This window comes from Staurois parvus, unplaced genomic scaffold (genome assembly GCF_062004578.1).
Source record: "Staurois parvus isolate SC_StPar_1 unplaced genomic scaffold, SC_StPar_1.0 ptg000461l, whole genome shotgun sequence".
Taxonomy (NCBI): Eukaryota; Metazoa; Chordata; class Amphibia; order Anura; family Ranidae; genus Staurois; species Staurois parvus.
Window position 1 is genome coordinate 448945 of NW_028318257.1, and position 13923 is coordinate 462867.

Consider the following 13923-nt stretch of genomic DNA (forward strand, 5'->3'; position numbering starts at 1 on the left):
TGACTGGACTGAGAGTGTAGGTTCCTATTTATACCCCCAGACTGAAATAAAGCCCTCCCCTAAAAAGCCTGCCTACAACCATCCTCTCATTTTTGCTAGTAAGTGGTTGGTCCCTAAATGTAATTTTGCTATCCTATTTTATTCTGAATGGTTTCTTCAATCAAGAGTATTGGTACACCCTAGTTATTTTTTTTTCTTTGGTAACTTCATTGAAAACTTCAAAATGCTGCTTGAGCTAGTCTCTACATAGCCACTAGCTGGATAGGCATGTGCTTAGCAACAGCTTTGGAGGCTGGAACCTGCAGGACAGAAGATTGCAGGGCTAGCCTGAAATGTGACCTTGGGGCACTGGACTCTGCATTGTGGTGCTTTTCCAGAGCCCAAGGTACTGTGTGAGCCAAGAGCACTCTCCAGAATCAGAGCTCTGTAACCGGGTATTTAAGAACTTGCTTTGTGCGTAAGGCTATTGGTCCTGAAATAGAATGGCATTTGGAAGCTGGACCCTGCTGGAATGTGAATTTGCAGGGCTACCGTGGAATGTGACCTTTGGGCACTGGGCTCTGCATTGTGGCACCTCTCAGGCCATTGTGTACTATGTTAGTCACAGAGTGTTCCCCAGGTTCAGAACTGTGGCACAGTCTCTGGTGTGACCAAGTCTTTGAGGACTTCTGTAGTGAATAAGACCAGTCAGGCTAAAGCACAGAGAGCTACCTCACAGTTGGTAACGTTGAGTACCTTTTTAAAATTCCTGCCACTGCCATCTTACCGTGGTAACTTTAGGCAGATGGAAGTGAGTGCTGGTGGCACCTGCTACATGAAGTGTTGCACATGCACTTTGTGCTTTTTTTTTTTTTTTTTTTTTTTTTTTTTTCCCTCACCATGTAGCCTTGATGGAGTACATTCCTGTTGCTGTTCCTGCTTCTGAGACACTGGATTCTCCAGTTTTAGTCCACTCCATCTACCGTGACTTTGTCACCTCTGTTAATGGGGAGGAGGAACCCCATCCCTCATCTACTCAAAGGAGATCAAAGTCCACCTCAGATCTTGAGGTGAGAGGCCCTCTGTCTCATCTCACCCTTCTGCATGTATGTGCGCCACCACCTTTGCAAGTGGGAACGTACTTGATAATCCTACTGAGTCCTTGGAATCTTTATCACCTCGCAGTTTGGATGCTCAGGTTTACCTTTGTAGCTACCACTCTAGACTTGTCAGTCAGGCACCTTCCTTAGCTGTCTCTTCTAGTATTATTCCACCCTATTGTGCTTTTTCCCAGGGTTGTTTGTATTCTCTGCACAGAGATTGCTTATTCCTACTCTGCTAGGACTATACCTTTAGGAATGGTATCTCACTTAGTCTTTCACCCCTCTATGCAGGGAACCTCTGTTCCATCACTGTTAGTAGCACCCCTTGAGGTGCATAACCTTTCTCAAACCAATACTTCTTTTAAAGGATTGCTTTTTCTCTAGTGTGACAGGGATTGGTTTCTGTTTCTCCCTTTCCTACTATGGACTTGACTCCTCAGTTAAGTACTCTGCTAAAAGCACTCTGGCACGTCCACCCCATTTCCTTTTCTTGGCATTCCCATTGTGGAATGCTCTGGAAACCTTCCTTGAAACAAGTCTTATTTTTTTTTATTCTGGATTCTCCTAATGTTACTAAGTCTAGGACCCTTTAGTCTTCAATCCCCGTAGACCTCTGTTCCCTTTCTTGTTGGGAATTCCTATTTAACATGGCCACTGCTTCCTTTTTCAAATATACAAGTGCCATGTGTTCCAATAAATAAGTCAACAATTAATAAAATGTGTAAAAAACAATGAGTGCACAAAAAATTCACACACGCCTCAAAAAAAAAAAAAAAAATTAAAGGAACACTTTCAAAACACATCAGATCTCAATGGGGAAAAAAATATCATGCTGGATAGCTATAGTGATATGGACTGGGTAATGTGTTAGGAACATAAGGATTCCCCATCGTTTGATGGAAATGAAAATTATCAACCTACAGCGGACTGAATTTAAAGTACCCTGAAAATCAAAGTGAATAAATGATGCAGCAGGCTAGTCCATTTTTGCTGAAGCATTTTCCTTGCAGCAACTCAAAATAGTTCTCCAGTGGTTTGTATGGCCTCCATGTGCTTTTGTATACATGCCTGACAATGTCGGGGCATGCTCCTAATGAGACGATGGATGGTGTCCTGGGGTATTTACTTCCCCATATGGACCAGGGCATCACTGAGCTCCTGGACAGTCTGAGGTGCAATCTGGTGGCGTCGGGTGGACTGAAACATAATCTCCGAGAGGTGTTCTATTGGATTTAGGTCAGGTGAGCATGGGGGCCATTCAATGGTATCAATTCCTTCATCCTCCAGGAACTGCCTGCATACTCTTGCCACACGAGGCTGGGCATTGTCGTACACCAGGAGGGACCCAGGATCCACTGCCCCAGTGTAGGGTCTGACAACGGGTCCAAGGATTTCATCCCGATATTTAATGGCAGTCATGGTGTCATTATCCAGCCTGTAGAGGTCTGTGTGTCCCTCCATGGATATGCCTCCCCAGACCATCACTGACCCACCACCAAAACGGTCATACTGAATGATGTTACAGGCAGCATAACATTCTCCACGGCTTCTCCAGCCCCTTTCACGTCTGTCACGTGCTCAGGGTGAACCTGCTCTCATCTGTGAAAAGCACAGGGCGCCAGTGGTGAACCTGCCAATTCTGGTGTTCAATGGCAAATGCCAATTGAGCTCTATGGTGCCGGGCAGTGAGCGCAGGGCCCACTAGAGGACATCAGGCCACCCTCATGAAGTCTGCTTCTGATTGGTCAGAGACATTCAAACCAGTGGCCTGCTGGAGGTAATTTTGTAGGGCTCTTGCACAAAGGAGCAGATACCGGTCCTGCTAATGGGTTAAGGACCTTCTACGGTCCTGTCCAGGTCTTCTAGAGTAACTGCCTGTCTCCTGGAATCTCCTCCATGCTCTTGAGACTGTGGTGGGAGACACAGCAAACCTTCTGGCAATGGCACATACTGATGTGCCATCCTGTAGGACAGGGGTTAAAATTTTGAGTCCAGACCTACTAGCCAGACCCAAACCTTACTTGTGTCCCCCCAAGGTGGCAGAGAGCGGGCCTCGAGTCCCCCGTGGCAGTGGAAAGGGTATCTCCTCTCAGCGTAGGAGAGCGGACCTCTCCTGCACGTGTCCCTTCATCTGCACTGTCACTGTAATGGCGATGCCGCGGAAACCAGAAGTTGTAAACCGGAACTCTGCTTTACAATGAGGCTTGGAGCGTATGTGCAGTCGCTCCATGCTTTTTCATCTGTGCTCGCCGCTTGCCACAGAGGAATTTCTCCTCGCATTTGGCGAGCGGCTTTTTCAAGCCCTGCTGTAGGAGTTGGACTATCTGTGCATCCTCTGTAGGGTCCAGGCATCGCCTCATGCTACCAGGAGTGACTCTGTCCCTAGCCAAATGCAAAACTAGTGAAAAACAGGCAGGAAAGATAAGTAGGGTAAAATGTCAGTGGCCTCCACCTGTAAAACCACTCTTGTTTTGGGGGTCGCCTCGTTGCCCATCTAGTGCACCTGTTGTTAATTTCATTAACACCAAAGCAGCTGTAACTGATTAACAACCCCCTCTGCTAATTAATTGACCAGATCAATATCCCCGGAATTTAATTGACTTGATGCTATACTCTGATTAAAAAGTGTTCCTTTAATTTTTTTTGAGCAGTGTGTATACCTATACAAAAATAAATAAAAAATCCCAATTATATGGTGAAGAAAGTGCTCTGTGCTGCAAAACGTCATGTAAAGTGCTTTGGTGCTCAGGTGTTCTTCAAAAGAAACAAGCAAGCCTGTAGAGAGATCTAATGAGTATATGTATCATTATTATTATACAGGATTTATATAGTTTGCTCAGCACTTTACAATATAAAGGGAGACAATACAGCAACAATACAGTTCAATACAAGAGGGATTGGAGGGCCTGATCCTGGGAGCTTACAATCTAAGGGGGAGGGGCTGGGGCTACAAAAAGTAATAACTGTGGGGGATAAACTGATAGGATGAACAGAAGATTCTATTATTAGCTGAAGGCAGGATAGGCTTCCCTGAAGAGAGGTCGTCAGAGATCGTCTAAAATTGGGCAGAGTAGGTGATAGTTGGATAGATTGGGGTAGAGAGTTCCAGAGGATGGGGGAGGCTCTTGAGAAGTTCTGGAGACAAGCATGGGAGGAGGAGACAAAGGAACTAGAGAGGACAGTTTGGGTGATATTTGGAGACAGGATTGGTGATGTAATTTGCGGCAGAGTTATAAATGGCTTTATATGTTATTAATGTTTTGAATTTTATTAGTTGGGCAACGGGAAGCCAGTGGTAGGATTGGCAGAGAGGGATAGCAGATATGGAATGGTTAGTAAGATGGATGAGTCTGGCAGCAGCATTCATGATAGACTAAAGAGGTGATATCCTGTGATGAGGTAGGCCAATGAGGAGGGAGTTACAATAGTCAAGGTGAGAGATAACCAGGGAGTGAATAAGTTGCTTAGTAGTTTCAGAAGTTAAGAATGGGTGTATCTTGGAGATGTTGTGGAGGTGAAGTCTACAAGATTTGGACAGTGACTGGATTTGGGGCTGAAAGGACAGATGGTAATCTAGGAATACACCTAGTACCCTGGCATGAGTGATGGTTGTATTATTGATCTTGATGCAGATGTCAGGGGAGGGGGCACGGGCTGGAGGGAATAGTATGAGCTCCCTTTTGGAAATATTTAGTTTGAGGAAGTGGAGTGACATCCATACTGATATGCCACTTAGTAGGTTAGTAATGCGAGAGGAGACTGAAGGGGTGAGGTGAGGAGTAGAAAGATGGATTAGTGTGTCATCAGCATAGAGATGGTACTTAAAGCCATGGGAGTTTATCAAGTGACCAAGGGAGGAGGTGTAGATGGAGAAGAGAAGGGGTACAAGGACAGAACCTTGAGGGACCCCTACAGAAAGAGGAAGTGGAGAGGAGGAGACTGAGTTATAAGTAACACTGAAGGAGCACTGTGATGGGTAGGAGGAGAACCAGGAGAGAGCAGAGTCTCGGAGGCCAAGAGAGTGGAGTTTTTTGAGGAGGAGGGGATGGTCAACAGTGTCAAAAGCCTCAGAGAGGTCAGGTAGTAAGAGTATGGAGTAGTAGTAGTTTTAGCAGTTAGTAAATCATTTGTAAGTTTTAGTAGGGCAGTTTCAGTGGAGTGTAGTGAGTGAAAGCCAGACTGTAAAGGGTCAAGAAGGTTGTACGTGAGGTAGGAGCTCAGGCGATTGTTGACTAAGAGTTTAGAGGTAAACGGGAGCAGGTAGATGGGTCTTACGTTGTCCAGGTTGGTGGGGTCTAGGGAGGGATTTTTAAGTATGGGAGTGATCTGTGCATGCTTTAGAGGGGGTGGGGAAGGCGCCATTAGAGAGGGAGAGATTGAATATGTGAGTGAGGGAGCATAGGACAGAAGAAGAGGGTGACCGTAGTAGTTGAGAGGGGACAGGATCCAGGGGGCACGTGGTGAAACGGGCTTCTGAGTAAAATTTAGTGACCTCTTCAGTAGTAGCAAGGTCAAAAGAGGAAAGTGTTGAGGGAGGTTTAGTAGAAGGTATGCTAAGTAGGATAGATGTCTGTGTAGTGGAGATGCTCCTCCAAATTGCAAATCATTTCAAAAACAAGATTGATGCAATCTTGTAAGCAGTGATTTACCGGGTGGAGGTGGAGAAAGTAGAGAGTTACAAGTAGAGAAGAGATTATGCGGACTGGATGACAAGGTATTAATAAGAGTGATAAAGTAGGCTTGGTTGGCAGCATGGAGGGAGGAATTTGTTAAGAAAGCAGATTTATATAGGGTGAAATAATTGAAAAGAGAACCCTAACCACAAAAGCTAATGGGGCTTTGAAAGTACCATACCGTACCAATACAAATAAAGTGAAAAGATGAAAACAATAGATAAAATTGAACACCTTTTATTAGGTTAAAAAAACCACCCATTGGTGGAAACAAATTAGTTAGACATAGACACAAAAAGGCATATAATTTAAAATCAACAAAGGGTGGCTACAGTAGGCAGTGGCTGATGTTTTAGACGTAATAAACATCACGGGCATCGGCCATGGCGAACTGCAGCCACTGTCTTAGAGCAAAGTAAGCTCAACTGTACAGATAGTATGATAAATGGTTATTAGTGGAAATATACACATATATAAACAAAGAACACGCAACCATAGGACATAATAGGTGATAATGAACAACTGGTGATACAGTATCCACTTGAACCCATGAAAAATGCTTTGCATTATAGGTTCCTACGCTTTTCGTGGGACGAAACCCACTTCTTCAGGGAAAAGGCAAAACATAAGTGTCAGTCGATGATATCAGCACAGTCTGAGATGGCTCCTGCTAAGTATAGATCATTGGTATCTGGGTGAACAGGAAGAAGCCTCCAACCATAAGAAAAAGTTATCGATCAAAAAAGGGTTCAAACATATTTGAAGACTTGTGGAGACCAAGTCAACATTCATTCAAAACAAGAATGCAGTGGCCAGGTGGTATAAGTCATCATATATAGCCAAACATAGATTGCTTCACAGAAATGGGGAGACAAATATCTTGTCAAAGAAGGGGGAGAAATGAACCTCAAACCCATTTCCCCGTGTTTCCCCCTATAATGCAAAGCATTTTTCATGGTTTCAAGTGGATACTGTATCACCAGTTGTTCATTAAAACCTTTTATGTCCTATGGTTGGGTGTTCTTTGTTTTTATATTTATATATATATATATATATATATATATATATATACACACACACATACATACACACACATACAGTCATGGCCGAAATTGTTGGCACCCTTGATATTTCTCCAGGAAATCATGTATTTCTCACGAAACGTATTGCATTAACACATGTTTTGCTATACACATGTTTATTCCCTTTGTGTGTATTGGGACAAAACAAAAAAAGGGAGGAAAGAAAGCAAATTCGACATAATGTCACACAAACCTCCAAAAATGGGCTGGACAAAAGTATTGGCACCCTTTCACAACTGCGGATAAATAAGAATGTTACAAGCATGTGATGCTCCTGTAAACTCACCTGGGGCAAGTAACAGGTGTGGGCAATATAGAAATCACACCTGAAAGCAGATAAAAAGGAGAGACGTTCACTTAACCTTTGCATTGTGTGTCTGTCTGTGCCACACTAAGCATGGACAACAGAAAGAGGAGACGAGAACTGTCTGAGGACCTGAGAACCAAAATTGTGGCAAAATATCAACAATCTCAAGGTTACAAGTCCATCTCCAGAGAACTAGATTTGCCTTTGTCCACAGTGCGCAAAATTATCAAGAAGTTTGCAACCCATGGCACTGTAGCTAATCTCCCTGGTCGTGGACGGATGAGGAAAATTGATGAAAGATTGCAACGCAGAATAGTCCGGATGGTGGATAAGCAGCCCCAAACATGTTCCAAAGACATTCAAGCTGTCCTGCAGGCTCAGGGAGCATCAGTGTCAGCGCGAACTATCCGTCGACATTTAAATGAAATGAAACGCTATGGCAGGAGACCCAGGAGGACCCCACTGCTGACACAGAGACATAAAAAAGCAAGACTACAGTTTGCCAAAATGTACTTGAGTAAGCCAAAAGCCTTCTGGGAAAACGTCTTGTGGACAGATGAGACCAAGATAGAGCTTTTCGGTAAAGCACATCATTCTACTGTTTACCGAAAACGGAATGAGGCCTACAAAGAACAAAACACAGTACCTACGGTAAAATATGGTGGAGGTTCAATGATGTTTTGGGGTTGTTTTGCTGCCTCTGGCACTGGGTGCCTTGACTGTGTGCAAGGCATCATGAAATCTGAGGATTACCAAAGGATTTTGGGTCGCACTGTAGGGCCCAGTGTCAGAAAGCTGGGTTTGCGTCCAAGATCCTGGGTCTTCCAGCAGGACAATGACCCCAAACATACGTCAAAAAGCACTCAGAAATGGATGGCAAAGAAGCGCTGGAGAGTTCTGAAGTGGCCAGCAATGAGCCCAGATCTAAATCCCATTGAACACCTGTGGAGAGATCTTAAAATTGCTGTTGGGAAAAGGTGTCCTTCCAATAAGAGAGACCTGGAGCTGTTTGCAAAGGAAGAGTGGTCCAAAATTCCGGGTGAGAGGTGTCAGAAGCTTATTGATGGTTATAGGAAGCGACTGATTTCAGTTATGTTTTCCAAAGGGTGTGCAACCAAATATTAAGTTAAGGGTGCCAATACTTTTGTCCAGCCCATTTTTGGGGTTTTGTGTGACATTATGTCATATTTGCTTTTCTGCCTCTGTTTTATATTTGTTCCAATACATACAAAGGGAATAAACATGTGTATAGCAAAACATGTGTTAATGCAATACCTTTTTTGTGTGAAATACTTGATTTTCAGGAAAAATATCAAGGGTGCCAACAATTTCGGCCATGACTGTATATAGTTCCACTAATAACCATTTCCTATACTATCTGTACAGTTGAGCTTACTTTGCTCTAAGAGAGTGGCTGCAGTTCGCCATGGTCGATGCCCGTGATGTTTATTACGGCTAAGACATCGGCCGTTGCCTACTGTAGCCTCCCTTTGTTGATTTTAAGTATATGCCTTTTTGTGTCTATGTCTGACTAATGTTTTCCACCGATGGGTGGTTTTTTAACCTAATAAAAGGTGTTCAATTTTATCTATTGTTTTCACTTTATTTGTATTGGTACGGTATGGTACTTTCAAAGCCCCATTAGCTTTTGTGGTTAGGGTTCTCTTTTCAATCATTTCATTAGGGGTGTGGTACCAGTAAAACCCTTATACAAGGATAAAGAGAGTTATTGTCTCTCCACCTCCCCCTTACCCCCATTATATAGGGTGAAGCCTTGCTGAGATTTGGTTTTACGCCACAATCTCTCCAGTGCATGACTGTCTCTTAAGACTTCTGGTGTCGTCAGTCTGCCATGGTTGTAATGGTCGGAGTCTGATGCTTTGTGTAGTTAGAGGAGCAAGTGAGTCTAGTGTGGATGAAAGCAAACTGTTGTAGACAGCAGTGGCCAGGTCAGGGTAGGACAGGGGAGAGATTCTATCAGAGGCGGTCAGTTGCAGAGTAGAAAAGAGAAGTGTTTAAGTTGTGAAGGTTTCTGCGGTTAATTGTTTGCTGCTTGGAGGGATAGGTGTTTGAAGATGAAGACACTGTGAAGGTGATGAGATTGTGATCAGAGAGAGGAAAGGGGTGTTTGTGAGGTTGTAGGGAGTGTAAAGATGGGCGAAAGCAAGGTCTAATGTATTCCCATCAGAGTGAGTGGAGGACTGTGTCCATTGTGTTAAGGCAAAAGATGAGGTTAGGTTGAAGAGTTAGGTTGTTCACATTAATGGGGATGTTAAATTCTCCAAGAATGATAGTGGGTATTTCAGAGGCGTCATCCTGAAAGTGACACCAGTCCAGGATGCTGGTAGATCACTGCAATCCTCAGAGAAATGGGAGAAAACAGCTGAATTCAGTGAGTCTCGGAGGAAGAGTAGGATTAAGAGGGAGGATTATGGAGGACTTGAAAGGCACTCAGTGGGGATGGAAGCAAACCAACTCCACCTCCTTTCTGACCACTAGTTCTGGGCGAGTGCGTCCAGAGAAGCCTCCATAGGCAAGTGCTATGGGAGAAGCAGAATCTGATGCTTAGATAGAGGGGAGCTTATTACAGACAGAGCGGGCATTCCAGAGTGAAGGTGAAAAAGGGAGGGTGGTTTTTAGGAACATGGGAATTGAGATTAAATTGAGTGTATTGCTGCTATTCCTGGAGGAAGGAGGGGGCCTGGTGTGGGGGTGAGATAGTGGAGGACCAGGGTTTGGGGTGTAATTCCCAGAGGTTAGTAGAATGAGGGTGAGGAAAGTAATATGGGAGTGGGATGTATATGAGTGCACATGCCTTCCTGTCCTTGTGTTTGGGTCAGCAGATGAGTAAAGTAATAGAAGGTGATGAGAGCAGTAGTAGGGAGATGGTAGCAGTGAAGGTGATATGTATAAGCTTTGGGGTTTAGCAGAGGCTAAAGAAATGAGATTTTGAGAACAGAGGATAGTAATATGAAAAGGAGGAATAGAGGGGGCATATTAAAAGGTAGATGGAGTGGGAATAGGGGATCATGGGGCCCCTGTGTCCTTGGCCAAACTCAAAAAAGCCTATGAAAAAGGTACCAGGGGCCTCTCATGGGGCCCCCTACTGATCTCGGGCAGTGCCCGAGTTTCCAAATGGTCAGTCTGCCCTTGTTAGGAACTGATAAGGATCACATGAATTTGGGGGGAGGTTAGTCCAAACCAGATCAGTTGCATACATCGGCCAGGGTCATAAAAGATGATTGATTCTCTGATCACAGAAAGGCAAATGGAGGTGAGAATCAATCACCACAGACAAGAAGATATAGACTAATTATCCTGAGTTTTGCAGAAAGTCAGTGTGTTGCAGTGAGACAGTTTAAGGTGGAGATCACACAGCAGCATTTACCTGTGCAAAAGCAGAGAGGATATGATCGGGGCTGTGTTCAACTGCTGTTTTGCACTCACACAGGATAATGCCCTGTTTGCGACTGTACCCCCATCATGACCCCAGCCTGGCACTCTTGCAGTCAAACCACTTCCAGAACAAACTGGCTGCATCCAGCGGGCTTACCGCAAATTTAATATGGTATCAAATGCCGCTCATTGTAATGACATGGAAGGATTGAACAAGAGAAACCTCTTGGTGCAGTATATTAAAACCAACTATTTTATTAAAGTATTGCACTTACAAACAGGTGAGTAAAATAAGCAGCAGGCAACTCCATGTATTCACCCGCCTGCGCTCTCAGTACGCACGCCGGTGCGTGATGATGTCTCACAAGAACTCTTCTGACGTGTTTCCCTAAAAATGGCATCCTCTAGGGTTGGAGATCACTTGTGCAATGTCAGAAGCCGTCCATTTAAAGGGAAAAAGACCCGGAAGAACTCTTATCAATATATGCAGCCACGAGAGGTACCATAAATGAATGTCAATCAGAGGAGAGAGATGGATTCTGCAGAGAAAAAAGCTAAAATTTCAAAAAATACATTTTGTAAACAAATACCTGATCAGCTGAACCTGAGATAAACAAAAATAGCAGCATCTTGTGGCTACATATAAATATAATAAAAAAAACACAAAAATTCATTTTTGGATATATAAATCCCCAAAAATATCAATAAACAAAATACAATATTAAATAAAAATAAATTTTTTTAAAACAAATGAATAACATACTGACATAAACTAACTTTGGAAAATGAATTCACAAAAATACAACAAATAATTAGTACAGTGAAAGGAAAAATAGAAAATATATCCCAAATATCTAATTGAAACAACCTATAAAAGGTTCCTTCTCCATCATGTATTTCTAATATTTCAATCATTATTAAAATAATTTCCAATTCAACATTGATGCCCCATGGTTGATGAGTTTTAAGGTAAAAAAATCATTGTGTTTCACGACGTGAGATCTGCCTCTTCATATTACTCCCCCTCCAGTGTGGGACGTATCTCTCTATACCTATAACCTGCAGCAAAGAGGGGTCTCTATTGTGAAACAAAGCAAAATGTTTAGTCAGAATATGAGATGGAAAACCCTTTTTAATATTGGCTACGTATTCCCCTATACGAACATTCAAAGATCTAGTGGTCCTACCCACGTATTGGAGGCCACACGTACAACTCAAAAGGTAAACAACCCCCTTAGTACAAAATAAAATCACAAATCTTGTAATCTTTTAGAGTGACATTAGATGTAAAATAGGATGATTGAACAGACTGCGCACTTTTGCACACCTTACACATTTTACATGGGTAAAAACCCTTAAGGTTCTCAAACATTTTATTCTGAACAGGCTTATCCCCTAAGGTGCTAAAATGTCTCGGAGGGTACGTGTTTTTATGAATATGATCTGTGGTCACGCTGGAAAGACTGGACTCAGGATATTGTCTTTCCTAAGAATATTCCAATGTCTCCTCAGAATATTATTGATCCAACCGTACTGAGATGGGAAAGCTGTAAGGAAGGACCATTCATGTTTATTATTTGCTAGACCCTTCTCTTTTTGGACAAAAGTGGATCCCTATTCAGTTTTGAAACTATCTCCAGATCGTGATCAAGATTGCTCTGGGAATATCCCTTTTCTAAGAACTTACTTTTTGGAATCCCTGCCTGTACAAAGAATTATTCTTTCTTAGAGCAGTTTTGACGAATACGCTGAAACTGCCCCTTGGGCATAGTCCTTAACCATGCAGGATGGTGACAACTTCTTCCTGGGATAAAACCATTACAATCTGTGGCCTTGAAATATGTTTTAGTTAGCAATAGGTTTTATTCATGATAGTAAGATCCAAAAAATTGATAGCCTGATCACTCCACTCATGAAAAAAGTATGCCCAGCAGGTTAGTATTCAACTGGGACATGAAAGAATGCAAGGAGCTTTCATTACCCTGCCATAAAAAGAAAGCGTCATCAATATAGCAATGTCAAAACATTAAATTACTATTCTAATTGGTATAAATAGCATCCACCTCCCACATTGCCATGAATAGATTGGCCAGGCTGGGAGCAAATTTAGCTACCATGGCCATGCCAGTGCATTGTTGAAAGAAGTTACCACCAGAATAAAAGTAATTGTGCTCCATACCAAATTTTAACAGGTCCAAAATAAACTTTTTTTGTTTGGAAGAAATTCCACCAGTACTATTCACAAAATACTCTGCAGCTTCTTACCCCTTCTCATGAGGAATAAGAGTGTAAGATGTAATAGTGTGAGAGAAGACATCTGCTATGACCAAAAGATTTGCACCCTCAATGTTAACCTGCATTAAATCATTGATAATTTGGTATCTTTCAAAAAAGCAGTCCAAAGGCTGTAAGAAATAGTCAATGTATTTGCCTATGCGGGAGGTCACAGAATCTGTTCCACTTACAATAGGTCTTCCGAGGGGCTTACAAGGATTTTTATGGACTTTGGGAAGGTAGTATATAATAGAAATCCTGGGAGCTAATGTTATTAAATACTGTTTTTCTTTTCTGTCAATGATGCCATTCTTATATCCACCCTATGATTTTGTGCAATAGTTTGTTATATGTATGAGTAGGGTCCTTCTTTAATACCTCATACCTGTTATTGTCAGAAGATGATTCATCTCCTCCAAATAGTCCTTCTTAAGCAGAACTATTCCTCCCCTCTTATCTGCAGGTCAAATGACCAAATTCCTATGTTCACATAAAGATTTAACACCATCCTGCAAAGATTTATGAGCTCTATTCCTGAAGTTAGCCCAATCTAAATACCATGTTTTTAAAAACAGTTGGTTAGAGTTATTTTGACTGAAGGGGTTAAACAAAGATGCGTTCCCGAAACCAGTGTGTACCACTTCATCCCTCCGTTCAGCGCCTCCATTCCTAATGATAGGATTAGAGAGGAAATATTGTTTAACACTCAGTTTTCTTATACATTTCTGAACATCTATAAAGGTCTTAAATTTGATGAGAGGTCTAGCAGGTGCAAACTTGAAACCTCTATTTAATACATCCTTTTTCTTGAGCAGTGAGAGCTACACCACTTAAACCAAAGAGACCCTCACATGTTACCATTTTCTCTTTGGGGTGTTTTCTCCTTCCACCTCTACATCCTCTGGCCTTTTTCCCTTTCCCATTCCTTTACCTAAAAAAATTATTAGGTCTGTACTTCAAAGGAGCCATTGCTTGGGATCCCCCACCATGCGATGAATAGATCTCTCCACATAGGGGAATTATAAAAATCCCTCTGATTATTCATATCACTCTTGACAGATCCCAGGCTGGAATTCCCCAGACAATGGGGGGGAGATAAAACGCTGTGA

At 42.6% G+C, this 13923-nt stretch overlaps 1 long non-coding RNA gene across 1 annotated transcript; it reads right to left on the reverse strand.

Moving 5' to 3' along the window:
- Positions 1-10770: 10770 nt before the first annotated feature.
- On the reverse strand, positions 10771-13571 carry LOC149452832 (uncharacterized). Its single transcript, XR_016314826.1, has 2 exons — positions 13373-13571; positions 10771-11079 (listed from the first exon to the last, which is right to left on the reverse strand). It is a non-coding gene; the product is annotated as an uncharacterized LOC149452832 (long non-coding RNA).
- Between the last annotated feature and the right edge of the window lie 352 nt (positions 13572-13923).